This window comes from Macrobrachium nipponense, chromosome 31 (genome assembly GCF_015104395.2).
Source record: "Macrobrachium nipponense isolate FS-2020 chromosome 31, ASM1510439v2, whole genome shotgun sequence".
NCBI lineage: Eukaryota > Metazoa > Arthropoda > Malacostraca > Decapoda > Palaemonidae > Macrobrachium > Macrobrachium nipponense.
The window spans coordinates 32,286,137-32,304,416 of record NC_061093.1 but is presented as its reverse complement, the minus strand read 5'-3'; the positions used below and the strand labels follow the sequence as shown (position 1 = coordinate 32,304,416).

The 18,280-nt window shown below is 35.8% G+C and overlaps 1 protein-coding gene across 1 annotated transcript in view; it reads left to right on the top strand.

Moving 5' to 3' along the window:
• Positions 1-18,280, top strand: part of LOC135206744 (neprilysin-1-like) — a 684,073-nt gene that overhangs the window by 44,755 nt on the left and 621,038 nt on the right. The window lies entirely within an intron of this gene.

Below are 18,280 nucleotides of genomic sequence, written 5' to 3'. Positions count from 1 at the left end.
TATGGATATTTTTACGAGTCATCATAGACCTGGATAGGTTCACTCATTGTTAATGCCATGGATAAAAAGTTTGTACAGCGGACTCTTCTGAATTCCAAAATATCAGCGAATTCATGTGGGTTAAGTCTGGTCTAAATGGCTCTCTCCCCTCCCCTGTATTTGGATGTCGTCTGAATTTACTTTGCCTTGTGACAAGTATAATTTCACTTGCAGGCTGATTAATGGAACCTGGTTACAGTATCCTGCAGTACGAGAGTTTCACATCGCAACTTCAAAAAAATCGTTCGTCGCAGCGGACGACTACAGTCGAGTAACAACCGCCTACAATGTGAAAGGAATTTCATGGACTTCTTCGACCGACACCGTATCTCGTCGTTAATCTCGTTTTAATGCGGAACGCTCCAGCGGCTGTCGGAATTCGACTACAAAAAGGGACATACTTCCGACAATTACGACCCGAAGGATATTCAACTCTACTTTGCTGGCGAAGGACTCGTGCTGGGATGATCTATTCATCGCGAACGGAATCGTGTAGCTTAGGATGCAGAGAATAAGTATGAGCGCAAAATAGAACGTTGGACCCGCCCAGGCAAATTTTCCCCTTGTTTTAACCATTGAAAAGGCCGTTTCAATTGGCTAAAGGTGGTTGTCTGGAACTGTGTAATGGACGAAAAGTTGTTCGAAAGTAGTTAAAGCTGAAGTAGTGATAACCGGTATGATCCAACCTCTAAAGGTCATGTATCCTATATATAATGATCATAAATAACAGAGTCGAAATATATCTTTGCGTGTACGCAATAGGAATCTCTTATATAAATGATCATAAATAACAGAATAAATATACCTTTGCGTGTACGCAGTAGGAATCTATTTAAAGTGCACATATATAATCATAATTATATGAATCCATATACAATGTATAAACAAATCAGGTAGCCTATAATCAATCTGTTACCTTTTATCTTCCCATATCTGCAGTTATATATGAGTTTAGTATATTGATTAATGAATCAGAATCAACGAATCAATCAGCATAAACATTAATAATTTTATCAATCTCATATGATATTTTTTATCAGTTTAAAATATGATTTTTTATCATGTTAATCTTCATTCTATGCAATTATCAGAGTACATTAGATTTTCTGTAGCATAAGTTATCTTAAAGAGATGAAGTGAAAAACTGTATCATTATATATATCAGTGATCACTATTATTTACCAATATCATTGTTTATATTTTATTACTTGAATCAATTCATGTACACCATGAATTTTTTATTTACTTATATATATATATATTCACATAGTGTCTGTATCACACTCCTATAAGTCAAATGCAAGTCAAGTTGAGTAATATTCAGTAGTTTGTTTTGGTAGCTGACCGAGCTAATGTAAGTGTTTACATAATAAAAATATGGAATGTTAGTCCATATATATAAAAGTCTGAAACTAAAGAGGTCAACCAGATTGCTTGCAGGAATGTGATCAGACTAGAGGACGCTAAAGATGACGTATACAATAAGTATGTAGGCTAAGATAACATGCCGTCACCTGTAGTCATTCAATTGTTTATAAAACATTAGTCCAAGCTCCCTGCTTGAGACAACTACCCCGACCTATTATTCAAACGGCCTACGTGATCTGTAGCGTGTCTCATTCGATTGTGTGTTCGTATGAAACTATGTCATCTGATAGTATGTTCATATGTTCGAACTACTGTCTGTTCCTTCATAACTTGTAACAGAGATGGTAGACAGGCAGAACAGAGTAGCTATCGTTATTAGAAGACCTGTACCTTTTTACCTAAGCTTTATCATGTAGAGGAATAGGATTAGCCATCAATCATTGGCAGAAAGCGATCAAGCTATCGTCATAGAAGAACTTGTACGATCATACCTGATCTTCATCATGTAAAAACTTCAGAAGAATATACATTTTATACCTTGTGTTTTCTACAAGAACCTCACCGAACCATGAGTTTAACACACCGTCGTAAAGATAATACCGACTTCGTAAGTGATCTACAAAACCCCAGACATCCATTGAAGATGAAGTGCAATACCAACCGACTTAGCGTATAGATTATCGCTAGTCTAACATTACCTCATAGGGCGCCTTATCATACAAGGCACAGCCCTAATACATACATATAATAAAAGAATTAGATAGACATTATAACACTTGCCAAGTACGGCCCCCGCACCCCATCCAAGAAACACCCGCCAATTTATCTTTATTTATATTCAAATGACTACCTCTCGTCAGCGCCCTCTTCTAAATGCAATATCGCAGGCTTTATTGAAATTGTCCTGTCATTTTTATAGGCTTTCAGCTCGCTAACCAAGACCCGGTGAAGAGCGAGAGAGAGAGAGAGAGAGAGAGAGAGAGAGAGAGTTACTGGGGAAGAGATCTGCACGGGAGAAACCGACACTTACTACGTTATCCAACCCTGGGATCCTCTCCGTCGTACCTACCCAAAATTCCAAAATTGGGACAGACCCCTTCCCCGCCCCTCTCACCGGGCCCCCTTCTCCGCACCATCTCTTTCTAACTCCATTTGCTATTTCATCCCCAAGAGAATTTTTACATAATCACATTCCTTCCGCACATCTTATCTCTTTATTTCAGTGCATTAGCTTCGTCGTGTTTGAGAACGTATCGGTCTAGCTGCCTGCCTCTGCCATCTCGGGGAGACGAGGACGGGAAAGCATTTTGTATCCCGTGAGAAGCGTCTTGCCGAGGAAATTTAATGGTCTTGTATCGTCGGTCCTCATTCAAGGGGAATTTGCAGATAAAGTTTTTTTTTTCTTTTTTTTTTTTTTTTTACGGTGTCTTACTTGGTTAACGCATGAGTCCCTTGTCAAGGAATGGAACTGTTTGTTACTTGTCGTTTTAATGTGGGGGCGTTTAATGATCTATACTCTGTTTTTTTCCATCTATCCATCCGCCAGTGGTGTTTTCGCATGGTAACACTGCGTCCCGGGCTTTAAATAGTTACGCTATGTGTAAGTTTTAGGTAAATAAAAGGATATCTAGGTGTACATTTGCAACTGAAAAGTGTTTTAATAAATACTGTTATGCCAATACACCGTTAATATTCGAAATAGGATATTATTATTATTGTTGAATGTAAGCTGAATGTAACTATCTAAAGCCCAGGGACGCAGTGTTACCATACGCAAACACCAGAGGCGGATGGACAGATGGAAAAAACAGAGTATAATCAATTTGTGGTTTTGCTAAACATGTTTTCGATCTTAAATAAGAGAAAGATAATCTTCATTAAAGATTTCGAGATAAGAGGTAAATAGGGAAAAATGTATATTCTCTATGTTAGGACAGGTTTTAGATAGTATCTCCTCGGCAAATATTCTTCTTTAATGATTTTGATGTGTAAAGTAATAAATATTCTTCTTTAATGATTTTGATGTGTAGAGTAAATTGGAATTGTACGTGATATTATATTATATACTTTATGTCAGGACAGGATTTAGACAAATCCTCGAAAAATAATTTAGTCACCGCAGACCGCTATGACCATGATTCACGAATGTCTGAAAGTGGCATAAACCTCTTGCAGACCTTCAATAACCTTTATAACAAGTTGTTAAGTGGAGTTCCAGTTTTACCTGTTACCCTATGAATACGACTTCCAGCATTCTGATCCATAGCAATTCTCTGTCCGTACGTCTGTCTCACTATCTGTCTGTCCGAAAGATCTCGTGATAGATATGATAACGGAGCACCCAATCCCATTTCTGAATGATGATGCCAACTCATCCGACAAAAAAAATAAAAAAAAGTCTTTGAGATCACATTTTCCAGACAGGTCGAAATTGCCTGATATTCCCTCAGCCATTTCATTTTGCAGAAGCGATTTAGCGAGTAACAGGCGGCTGAAAACATTTGAATGTTAATAGAGGAGCTTGCCTTCATGGGTATCATAACAGAGAGCGAGAACGTTTGAGAACATTTCAGGAATTTCAATTTGGTTTCTGTCAACGTTCTTCACTGTTCGACAGAAATTGACTTCGCATCAGAAAATTAGTAGACAATTTCCACATCAGAAAATTGGTAGACAATTTCCACATCAGAAAATTGGTAGACAATTTCCACATCAGAAAATTGGTAGACAATTTCCATATCAGAAAACTGGTAGACAATTTCCATGGAAGAGGCAGCACACCATTCAGGAATGAACTGGTTAACGTGGATTCCGAGCCCTATTTTCACAAAAACTTCTACGAAGAGATAACGAAGTGCTCTAATTTTCAAGTCTGATATATCCAGAAAAGAAAAAAAAAAAGATCCAGGAAATGAGATGGGGCCTAGAATAGTAAAGATAAAACCAGGTAGAAAAGTAAAGAAAAAACCAGGAAATGAGGTAGGCCTAGAGAAGTAAAGAAAAAACCCGGGAATGAGGTAGGCCTAGAAAAGTAGAGAATGAACCAGTGAATGAAGTAGGCGTAGAAAAGTGAAGAAAAAACCAGGGAATGAGGTAGGCCTAGAAAAGTAGAGAATGAACCAGGAAATGAAGTAGGTCTAGAAAAGAACCAGGAAATAAGAGGCTCTAGCACTAACCCTGTGCCTAGATGTTTGCTATGTTACTAGCTCTTAAGTTTCTTATTACACGTCATGAAACTAGCCTTGAACCGGAAGACTATTATTATAAAGGGCAGAGATAAAATTACGTTGAAAAATATCATTTCTTTGCGGAACTTCTCCCCGGTCTTGATAACGAAAAAAAGGAAAAAAAAGAAAAAAAAAAGAAAGAAAAAAAAAAAACAAAAAGGCTCTCGGCAGGGCATCCGTGAACTTGGCGAAAGGGAAGTTTTACCCGAAAAGTTTAATTAGCAACATACCGAGAAGCGAAGAATTCTCATTGACTTTCTGCAATCCTGTGGCCGGTCGCATGTTTACTTAGGTGCACTGTAACTTTTCGTCCTGGCTTACGTAAAAGGAATCTGGAAACGGGAACTGGAAAAGGAAACTGGAAGCTGGAAACTTTCGAAATCGCGGCTGATCTTATGAGATGACGCGAAAAAGGGTGAAAGTGGTTCCGACGAAAGTTTGGAGACGTAGATGATAAATTAACATTATCTACCGACGAGGAAAGATAAGAGACATCTATAGGCGATTAATCACCTTTGATTGTGTGAGTGAGCAGGAACTATTCTTAGAAAAGGTGCTTACTATAGTAATAGAATGATGAAGACAAAGCAATAAATAAGTGAGCGACATTAACCCTACAGTAGATCATTTATTATCTAATCTAGGGAAATGGACAAAAGAAAAACATTGAAAAAATTATTATATGAATAAATTTCCGAAAGCTTGTACAATAATGCTTTAAAGGATGCCGTTAGTGTCGTCATATGGAATACGAACTCCGGAAAATAGAGTCTAACAATTCATGAAATCATTCCAGGAATGAGACAATACGGAAATGATGTAAAAGCTTTTATCCTTTTGGAAAACGTTAAGTGATGGCGGTAATTATGAAATATGAGTGAATATGAGGATAAATCTGTCATGAAGGAATGCCTTTGACTTTTACAAGCACAAAGGAAGCCTGTTCTGAAGCAATTGAATGGCAAAAAACACATCCCTGTATGTGTGCATTTGCGTTACAAGAGAGAAGAGTGTTACGAAACTGGTAAATATTAAGAGGTGATACATTTATTTGGTGATATTTGCGATACAGACAATATTCAGAAAACGTCATCTGGTTCAGATGGCCGTAGTGGCGACAAATAGAAATCTCTGAATCTTTTTCGCCCAAAGATCAACCCTTTCAAGAAGTTAATAAAATTAATGTGTTAGCAAGTTGTACCCAATTCCGTCTTCACCTACTGGAAATCTGGGATATCAGATTTTCACGACAGTCAGGTATGTTTAACCTCGTTGCGAGAAAGACCAACATCTGATACAGGCCATCAGAGGCCAGACGGTACTAAGGCAATCATTTATTCCTTCGCATATTCAGTAGAGGAAAATTAATTGCATAGAATGCTACGAGAGTCAAAAGTACTGTCTTACGCTTGTTTAAGAGTGAATGAAGGACTAACCCGGAATTAACCAAGGAAGGACAAGCTAAACTTATTACGGATTGGGTTTATGAACTTACTCTATAAAGCCAAGCACTTGGGCACTTCCAGCCATTCAGAGCTTAGGAGTGAAAAAAAAAAGAAAGTTGGTGTGGTTGGACAGCAAAAAGGAAGAGAGGAAGCAAGGACGGAGATAAAGGTAAAAAGATAAAAGATGGCTGCAGCTAGGGGCCGAAGGGACTCTGCAAAGAACTTTCAGTTACGCCAGTTGAGGTGCACTGACGGTAATACCCTCCTGCTGGGAGACTCATTTTGGAGAATCCCTGAACTGATGAGGCACAGAATAACCCCCAGTTGATGAGGACGCCGTCAAAGCATCCTAATATCATTTAAGCAAGTCAGGCTTCTGAATATTAGTCCCGAGTTTCATTTGATCCTCCAGAAACCTTGGCGTTAGAGAGTCACCAGACGCGCATGCATCTCAAAGATATACAAGCAAACCTTTGAGACGAAAATTGATGTCCGTTAATTAGGCAAAGGTTCGTCAGGACCTCGAATATCCAGGTAGATTTCTCGACTGATACATTCCAGAAATAGATACGGGAGAAGAAACCTTCCGTCAGAGACAAGATGGAGAATTACGAAGTATTTTGTGGGATGGCATGCATAAAAAGACGTGAATGTGAAATGTTGCCTTCAGCTATTTGGCACTTTGTTTAATCCCTTAGCAAATTATAAGCCCATGGGTATATCACAACAGTCATATATACGTATATATAATATACATACATACATATATATATATATATATAATATATATATATATATATTATTAGGCTACACATATATGTATATTAATATATATATATATATTAATTATATATGTATAATATATATTATATATATTTGTATTAATAAAAAAAATATATAATATAATATGTATGATATACGTACATACATACATACACACTCACACACATATATATATATATATATATATATATATATATATATATATATATATATATATTATATATATGTATGAGAGAGAGAGAGAGAGATTTTTTGGAATGTCATATAACACTCGTGACTTAGTTAACGTTCGCAACTGCTAATCTACAAATCTCGTTTTAATATCGAATCTCCTATATTTTTCAAAGGTTTAATAACACGCACGCATACATGTAATATACATATGTATATATGCATGTTTGTATATATGTATGTATGTATATACAGAGATTATTCTTCACTTCATATTTTTTCTCCAATCTCCTATATCTCTTGGAAGTGGAGGGGCAAGGAAGGACATTCTGAATGAATGTGGAGAAGCTACTCGATTGTGGAGAAAAGGAATCCACAGCGAGACTGCAACACTTGAAGATCAGATGAGATATAAGATACTTGAGAGTTGGCTTAAAATAGTCGACTTCCACGTGTACTGGCAATCAATGTAAAATTTGTACAGAGAGACACGCACGCACACACATATATATAGTATACATACATATATATATATATATATATATATTATATATATATATATATATATGAATCACTTGATCACGAAGTATATAATAAAACGTGATGTTATGTATTTATAAAGGTAATGCCACCGAGGAAAATAAAGAAAACGAGAACTGCCGAGATCTTTCGGTCTTAACGACCCTTTACTTTAGGCAAGACTTGCCTATAGTAAAGGGTCGTTAAGACCGAAAGATCTCGGCAGTTCTCCGCTTTTCATTTTCCCTCTGTGGCATTACCTTTATATATATATATATTATATATATATATATATATATATATATATTATATATATATATTATATATTATATATTATATATAACTAGCCTGCGTGTAAATTTCATGTTCAGCTGTATGTATACGTACAATTCGACGGCATTTTATCAAGACAACATACATTCAGCATTAGTTTTCGCTTAGTCTCTTGTTTTAAAATGAATTCCTTTTGAACACGACACTGGAACGCGTCAGTGCATCATAAATACTCAATGAAGGCTTCATCACTTGTACATCAGCGCTCGCCCCATTTCATGGAGGAAGAAGAAGAAGAGGATCGCTTTCATATGATTCCGCCTTGTTCTCTCATCGTTAAATTGACTGAGTGGATGATTGAAATGTAGAGATGCGTTAACATTTCAAAGCTGCTTCAGGCAACGGATGGTAATGCATCCGGATTAAGGTCCTCGGGCGCCAAAGTGGCGGGAGCTGTGATGTAGCACATTCCTTTATTTACTTTCGCTCTCGTGTTCCTCTGTACTTATTACAGTAAACAATACGCGATGAGGTAAAGGACTAGCTGGCACTCAGGAGACTGCCTGCCACTTCCCTTGGGGGATTTCGCATCTATACTCGGTTTTTGTCCATCTGTCCACCCGCCTGTGGTGTTTGCGTATGGTAACACTGCGTCCCGGGCTTTAGATAGTTACATTCAGTTTACATTCAACAATAATAACAATATCCTATTTCGAATATTAACGGTGTAATTCGCATACAGTTAATTATTAAAACACTTTTCAGTTGCAAATGTACACCAAGATATCCTTTTATTACCTAAAACTTACACATAGCGTAACTATCTAAAGCCCGGGACCCAGTGTTACCATACGCAAACACGACAGGCGGGTGGACAGATGGAAAAAAAAGAAAAAAAGAGTAGTCGTCGAATCGGATGAACGTTTTGAAACGTTTTAAAACGTTCTGTGACGAGAGCTTGTTCCTGGTGTTCGTTGCAGAGAGCTTTGTTTTTTTTTTATTGTGCTTCGTGCAGGAATTTTTTTCTTTTGTTGCTTGGGTCAGAAAACTTCCTTTCTTCGTTTCCTGCAAAAGAAAGTTGTTGAGATGGCGATTTATCTGTCCGTCAGCGCTTTTCCTGTCTGGCCTCAGATCTTAAAACGTACTGAGTCTAGAGGTCTGCCAATTAATATGCTGATAATTTACCCTTCAGTCATCAAACGTTTCAAATTTCAGCCTCAGTAGTTTTGATTTTATTTAAGGTTAAAGTTAGCCATGATCGTGCCTTTGGCAACTCTATAGGACACGCCATCACCGGGCCGTAACTGAAAGTTTCATGAGCCGCGGCTCATACAGCATTATTGGGACAACCGAATGGCATTGACATTATACGTTGTAACAGAAAACTCGATTGCGCCGTAGTTGTGCTTCGTGCAGGAAGCTTTTACAAATGCTTTCTCTAGAGAACCTTTTATCCTATTTCCTGTCGAAATCTTTTTCTAATCTTGCAGAGAGCTTTTTATAATCTTGCAGAGAGCTTTTTATAATCTTGCAAAGAGCTTTTTTTTTTATTAACGGTTTGTGCATTGCATTTTTTTTTTTGCTTTTTCCTTTTACATACTGCAGCGTTTCAGAACAATTCAGACTCTTTTCAGACCATTTCGGCCATACTAAATCCACGACGACTCCATCAGACAACAAAAGTTCCTGTCGAAAGGTCGGGAAATGCCTCGCCATAATTTCGTTCGATCTTCGGCAATATCATCCGCTTTTTTAGTCAGCCTCGAAAAACCCTCCAAGGCTGTTTTCAGTGCAAGGTTGGCTTAAATCTGCTCCTCTTCAGTGTGAAGAAAAAGTCTGAAAGTTTCAAAGGCAAGATCCATCTCTCTGGAAATCTATTTGTTCCGGAAATTTCTCCTTTTGGTTCCCCTTCTTTTCCGTTCACTTTCTTGCTTCCTCTATCTTTTCTCTTTTCTTCGCGTCTTTTTCGACATCTCTCTTCTTCTTCCTCTTCTTCTTAGATTGATTACGTTTCCTTTTCCACCAGGTGACAAGGAATTTCGGATTAATATGATTCGTTTGGACAACTTATAGAAACTTTGGGAACTGATTCGTCCCATATTAAGAGGTGGGAGAGGAATGTTTTTCTTTTTTGAGTTTCGCGTTTGCTGTAAATATAAATATACCGGCTGTATGTATTTGTAGTAAATCTCTCTCTCTCTCTCTCTACACTACGCATACCTATCTATCTGTCATTCTATTAATACGCTATATATATTATAGATATATATATATATATATTATATATGATATATATACATATATATATGCATACACGCACTAGTCCACCTCTCTCTCTCTCTCTCTCTCTCTCTCTCTCTCTCTCTCTCTCTCTCTCTCTCTCTCTCTCTATATATATATATATATATATATATATATATATATATATATATATATATAAAGAGAGAGAGAGAGAGAGAGAGAGACTTGTACGTGTAAATATAAAAATTTTATATTATATTCTTTACACTTTTCGTTCATATTATATGTTTGTGAAGAGGCTATGTTGAACATTTCTTCAGAAAATATAAATAAAAATGTTTATATTAAAAACGAAACTCACTTCTCCGTTGCTGATGCAAACTTCTGAAAATAACTTTATTGTTGATATTTTGGTGAATGATTTTGGTAAATTTATATCTTTGGCGACGTATAACTTCCATGTGCTTGATTTCAATTAGATATAAAAGTAACTACATGAAAGATACGAAGGTTTGCTTTTCTATCGTGACGAAAGTTGGGCGATCTATAAAAATCAGTAGTTTTCACACCAGTCGTTTTAATATGTTCATTTTAATATTATTACAAAGCTTATTCCTGTACTGAAAACGCTGTGTTGATACAAATTCATTAAATTATATATACAGTGCCTCAGTGGCACGCCACCTTGGTCGCCGCGAGTTCGATTCTCGTACATTCCACTGAGGGGTGAGAGACGCGTATTTCTGGTGATAGAAATTCACTCTCGACGTGGTTCGGAAGTCACGTAAAGCTGTTGGTCCCGTTGCTCAATAACCACTGGTTCCATGCAGCGTAAGATCACCATACAAACAAACAAACGAACAAACAATTAGGAAATTATATTATTTTTTTCCCATTTTTTTCATATTTCCCCATTCTCCTTTGAAATGATGTATTTTTACTCTTTATCATTGTTTTCCTGCTGTGTCCATGTTCACCCTTTGGAAGAGAATGGGAGTCTGTCTCATGAATTTAATTGAAAGTCGGTCTTGCAGCGTCAGGACTTCCTAAGAGATGAAGTGGGTATATATTTTGTCCTTCATTTTGCTTAAATCATTTTTACCCTGGCAGTGTATTTTTCATTTTGGTTTTATTTCTCTTACATTTTTTATTAACTCCTGATGTTATAAAGGCAAAATTGCTATTTAATCAACATAATAGCATATCCTTCTTTCTTATAAATATATATATATATATATATCTATATATATATCTATATATATATATGTAAATATATATAGATATATATATTTTATATCATACATATATATATATATATGTATAATATATATTTATAATATATATTTATATGTATATGAGAAAGAAGAACGATATGCTATTATGATGATTAAAATGGCAAATTTGCCTTTATAACATCAGGACTGAATACAAATGTCAGAAAAATAAAATAAAAAATAAATCTCATATATATATATATATATATATATATATATATATATATAACATATTTTATATATATATACATTATATATATATATATATATATTATATATATATATATATATATATATATATATATATATATACATATATATATATAAGCCTATATATTGCAAGATATCCAGAAACTGAAATGTTTTTGGAAAATTTCATTATTATTTACCCAACTTACTGCATATAAGATATTCGATTCACTTCCGCTCATTTATTATGTCAAGAAAACACGTCATAGCCTATTTAGCAAAGCAGTGAAATCATATACGTAATTTGAAATCAAGAAAATGTACCATGCAGATACTGTTAACTGAGTGAATGCTTCGTGCCTTTCTTAAAGTGCCTATTGAATTACCAAGTACAAAAGGTGGTTGGTTTAAAAGTAATAGGCATAGTAAGCGTCACATTTATGTAGTGAATTAACTAGAATCCACCAACCTACATCACTTCTGCATTACTCGCAATTGGGCCAAACACCACTTGCCTATTATTCGCATGAGGTGAAATGATAATAAGCGCTTTCATTGTAAATGACAGTAATGGAAATTGACAAGGAATTTCCATAATGAATTCACAAGAAAACTGCAACGTAATTAAGCTGATCCGACAAAATGACGTGAAATCGTTAAAAAAAATGGAATAATTATTTTGATTCAACAGTCTACTTAAGGAAGTAATGACGCAAATGTTTATTGAACTTTATGAAATACGCATTCAAGTTGATGAAATAAGCCTTCTTATTCTTTAGATTTTGGGAGCTATGGAATTTAGTTCCCTGATTACAAAAAGGAGAGACTTAATCGTAAAGAAAGTATCAGAGTTCACAAGAAAAATAATGTGGTCGTCATCGCCATTAATAAATAATGTGGCCTGGAGGGAATAAAAAGAGAAAATTTCCGATTAATTGATAAAATGGTAAAAATGAAATGGCGATTCGTTACAAATTTTCAAGAAAACCAGCTCCCGCCACGAATTCCAAAATATCCTCTCCGAGATCCCAGGAAAGACGATAATTACCCTCTTCATCAATGAACTCAGAAGAAACGATTTCCTAAGTTCCCAAGGTTGAGGCCATTGAACCAGCGCAAAGTGCTGTATAGAGGTTGATGGCAATAATACGACATACACTTTCCCTTGAGTGAATTCTTGACATCGAAGAATTATGATACATTCTAAGTAGTGCAGAGTACAATGAAAAAAAAAAAAAATATAAAAAAAATACCTTAATCATCTGGAAACAGAAATAGTGATAAAGAGCATTCCACTAATTGGAGATGAAGCTACAATGATTTTTCTTATCAGATCTTCCAAGGAATCCTGCCTTCCCCTGCTGGAGAGAACACTCCCCTTCAAGGGTGCCCTCAAAGAACTGGCCTCCTTGAGGAACCTTTGACCCCTCACCAGGCCCGCTTCCCTAGCCTTGGGAAGCAGCCTCTGGGTCAGATCCTTCCCTTCAAGGCTGCCCTCCCAAGAGCAGTTTTTTTCTGACACATAGGCAGTTTTTTTTTTTTAACGAATAAGCGAGTAAGGTGGAGTCGAATCACACCATGAAGTTCATGGAATGAACATAAAACCTCATACCCTGCAGTGAACAAGATTGTAGAAATAACAAACTTTGCAGTTTGTCTATTGATGTCTTTAGTCTTCCACCCGCAGTGGAAATTTACAGTTCATTCAGTACTCCAGAATTGCGCAGAGCATTAGAACAGAAGTTGCCTGCTTTTCCTGTAGCTTCTATTGTGATTGAACTTCTGTCCTAATTCTTCTTCTTCTTCTCTATTGTTTTCTTCTGTCCTGGGCTGAAAAAGGGCTAGAGGTTTTCCCGTCCCATTTTGCTTTTGGAAAAAAGATTAGATGTTATTTTTCCCGTTTATGCTGACCATATTGAGCTGCTGTCCTGAAATATTTCACGCTAATTTTAGACGTATGATTAAAGTGTCTGGCTTTTTTCTGTAGTGTTCTGTCAAAGGCAATTACTGAGATGGCTATTTGTCCGTACGTCTGCACCTTTTATGTCCGCCCTCAGATCTTAAAAACTACTGAGGCTAGAGGGCTGCAAATTGGTATGTTGATCATCCACCCTCCAATCATCAAACTTACCAAATCGCAGCCTTCTAGCTTCATTAGGTTTGATTTTATTTAAGGTTAAATGTACCCATGATCATGAGTCTGGCAACTCTATAAGGCAGGCTACCACCGGGCCGTGGCTGAAAGTTTCATCGGGCGCGGCTCATACAGCATTATACACTGTACAGAAAACTCGATTGCGCCGGAGAAACATAGGTGCATTTTTTGCTTGTTATCAATTGTGCCTTGTTAACAACTTTTTAGAGACTGCTAAGAAATAGTCTACCAATAAGTAACATTATTTTTCTAATTTTCTTGGCAAAGAAAGGTGAAACTAAAAGCAACAGGAAGATTTTTTGTGTGATTAATCCTCGTTAACGTGGTGAATGTCTCAGTCTACATTAAGGTAGTTTTCCCAGATTTTGCACGCTTTCGTTTCCCACTACCTGCGTGCTCTAAATTTTTCTGGCCTCACTGGCGTGGTCGGTATGATGTTGGCGTACCACCTCGTTGAACGCAAGTTCGATTCACGGGCGTTCCAATGAAGGGTGAGAGATGTGTATTTCTGGTGATAGAAGTTCACTCTCGACGTGGTTCGGAAGTCACCCAAAGCTGTTGGTCCCGTTGCTGAATAATCACTGGTTCCATGCAACGTCAAAACACCATACAAACAAACAAACAAACAAATAAGCCAAATTCTTCTGAAGGACATTCTGAACGACTTGTAAAATATCAAAGGCCGAGTTTCTTGCAAAGAGATTGTCGGTCTGATTTCGTATGCATAATGAAGAATAAGACGTTAAACAACCTGAAATAGAATTTAAAAGATTGATTTATGTAAGGAAGATATTACCTTTATCCCTAACAAGAATTACAGTTGACAGGAAATTCATAATGTTACCACAAGGAAGAACACCGAACCAATTAAGATCAAAACAGCTTAAGAAAGGAAAGAGATCTCTGCATTTCATATAACACAATTACAATGAAACCCTCATTTCTCCCACTGAGATCAAATAGATTATGAAAGATTAGAGATCTTTGCAATTGCTGTAACAACAACGTAATTATAATCAATCCTTCATTTCTCCGGCCCTTAAATTCAACAAATACAACTCTCCCCTACGAAACAACAGTAATCACAGGCTGAAAAGTAGCCCTTAATCCAATGATACTGCGAGATCCCTCAGTCAGTGGGATGTTTCCTCATAAATAATTTGGTGCTTCGCAGGAGTCATGGGAGACCCCATCCCACCCCTATCAAGGAGGACCTCCCATTACCCTCCCCAGGCCTTTGGAAGTCTTGGAAGGAAGCGGAAGTTTGCAGTTTATTTGGGTTCATTTGGAGTACCATTACTTTTTTTTTTCTTGTTCTTTCAGGCTATTGATTCTCTTATCATGACTCAGCTTCTGCTTCTTCAAAGGCTTCAGTGAAAGAGAGAGAGAGAGAGAGAGAGAGAGAGAGAGAGAGAGAGAGAGAGAGAGTGGTGACTCTAAAACTTAATGAAAACATCATCAAACTTACATATAGGTCTAAGGATTCTCATTTGCCGAGACCCTAGAGGAGAATTGATAAATATTGTGCAAATAAAGAACATAAAATAATTGAAGCCCATAAGGAAAAATATACCTTTTACTTTCAAAGGGTTAAAGAAAAATGAATAAGGAACTACTTACGTGAATTAACAAAGATAAAGCGAGACTAATAAAAAAAAAAAAATCGCGAGTTGTTCTTCATCTGGTTTTAGTATTTTCTTCTCCAAGGCTAATGAATAAGAACGATAATTTATGGAAGTTAACGTTAATCTGTGAAAGTTAGCCCTCTTAAGGAACGTGAATTCCACTTACCGTGAAGTTTGAACACTTAAGCTTAAATGTACGCTTTCTCTTTTTGGCTTATTCAAGCGCGAAGGAACGTCTGAATACTTCAGTAATGCTCTCATTAATGTCCGCTATTAGCTTTGAGACTTGATGCAAAATGTCTTTTGCAGATGCTCTTTTCTGAATACAAGAGGAACTGCTGTAATAATGTCTCTCTCTCTCTCTCTCTCTGTATATATATATATATATATATATATATATATATATATATATATATATATATATTTATATATATATTGTTTGTTAATATATATATATATATATATAGTATATATATATATATATATATATATATATATATATATATATATATGTGTTTTTATATATATATATAGATATATATATATATATATATATATATGTATATATATATATATATATCATATATATATATATATATATACAGGAGTATATATATTTACACAAACGTTATGTATGTATAAGTGAATCACAAAAATATGGAATGTGATGAATATATAAATAAGGACAAACTGGAGTTCCTCAAGGCCTTTCAACTTCTAGTCCTTTACTTAGCAATGGAATTTGTCTTTACACACACACACACACACACACACACACACACACACACACACACACACTATATATATATATATATATATATATATATATATATATATATATATGTATAACCATCGCAAATAACCAATAGTATGACATGAACTAAAAAAAAAAATGATAGCGAACAAACATAACAGCCTCCGGTGGGAAATTGCTCATTCGTACCAAGCAACGCCAGGAAAAAAAAAAAAGGTTTAAAAAAGCGTTCCCTCGAGAGGATGCCTTGACTGATAATCCTGGAACTCACGACTGCAGTAAGTATTGATCATCGGTATTGCAGGACTTGGATGTAAGTGGAGATTGCCGTCATCTTGGCAATGGACATCGGCAGCGTATGGTAATCGTAGCAACGGCCATGTTTGGAAATGACCAACCTTAGTTAGCCGTGACGTTTGTCTCATTGAACTGTACCTTCTACTGAGCGTTTGCGAGGGAACTCCTATTTCTCTTCGTGTGGGACGCATCCGGCTGACAGGGGAATAATTGCTACGGTACTCGCTGCCTGTCTTTATTTGTTTTGCAAATAAGTAATCTTCGATACTTGTAAGGGGCTCTTAAATAGTATATGAGGATGCTTGCAGGAGATACGTAATTTGCTGTGATATATATATATATATATATATATATATATATATATATAATATATATATATAGTGTGTGTGTGTGTGTGTGTGTGTGTGTGCCGTGTGTGTGTGTGTGTGTGACATATAAAACCAGTTTCTCATGTCCATCCTTATTTTGCACAAGTCATCCCAACCAGGTTGCAGTTCGAATCCCACTGGTATTAAGTAATTCCCGAGTTATAGCAAACTGGATATTTGTGGCTTAGTATTAGTGGATATGGAATATCCTGGTATATGTGAACATAATCTATATATATATATATATATATATATATATATATATATATATACATATATAAATATGTGTGTGTGTGTGTATGTGTGTGTGTGTGTGTATTTATGATCACATATACCAGGATATTTCATATCCACAATATTAAGCCACAAATATGCAGTTTGCTACATACATACATATAGATAGATAAACATATATGTCTATCTATCTATATGTATGTATGTAGCAAACTGGATATTTGTAGCTTAATATTTGTGGATATGAAATATCCTGGTATATGTGATCATAAATACATATATAAATATATATATATATATATATATATATATATATATATATATATACATATATATATGTCTATCTATTCTATATGTATGTATATATTTTTGTCACACACGCACGACTTTTTTTTTCACAATTATTGCCTTAAATATTTTAATATTCAAATTCACTTTATCTTGGAAATAACTGACACCCAAAGGGGAAATTATAATTGGGAAGTGCTTCGTCCCCGGCATGAATCGAACCGTTGTTGCCAGGTTTAGAGAGAGAGAGAGAGAGAGAGAGAGAGAGAGAGAGAGACTTCGACCACCCGGTTGTCAATATATAAGGTGAACCAAAAATAGGTGGACAGTAGATGATAACATTTATTTTGAGATTACATATAGTTATATTAACTGATACAATTAAATTTTTATACGCAGTTATTACATTTGCAATAACATTTTATTGTATACAATGATACAATGCAAAGGCACTGAAAGATATAATAATAATAATAATAATAATTAATAATAATAATAATAATAATAATAATAAAATAATTAAAATAAAGCAGAACTCCCGCAGCATAGATCAGAAAACCAGGAAACATATGACAATACACAAAGCACTACACCCAAGAGCAAATACGGACAGACTATACATAACACGAAAGGAAGGAGGGAGAGGACTACTAAGTATGGACGACTGCATCAACATCGAGAACAGAGCACTGGGGCAATATCTGAAAACCAGTGAAGACGAGTGGCTAAAGAGTGCATGGGAAGAAGGACTAATAAAAGTAGACGAAGACCCAGAAATATACAGAGACAGGAGAAAGACAGAAAGAACAGAGGACTGGCACAACAAACCAATGCACGGACAATACATGAGACAGACTAAAGAACTAGCCAGCGATGACAATTGGCAATGGCTACAGAGGGGAGAGCTAAAGAAGGAAACTGAAGGAATGATAACAGCGGCACAAAGAACCAGATATGTTCAAAGAACGATAGACGGAAATAACATCTCTCCCATATGTAGGAAGTGCAATACGAAAAATGAAACAATAAA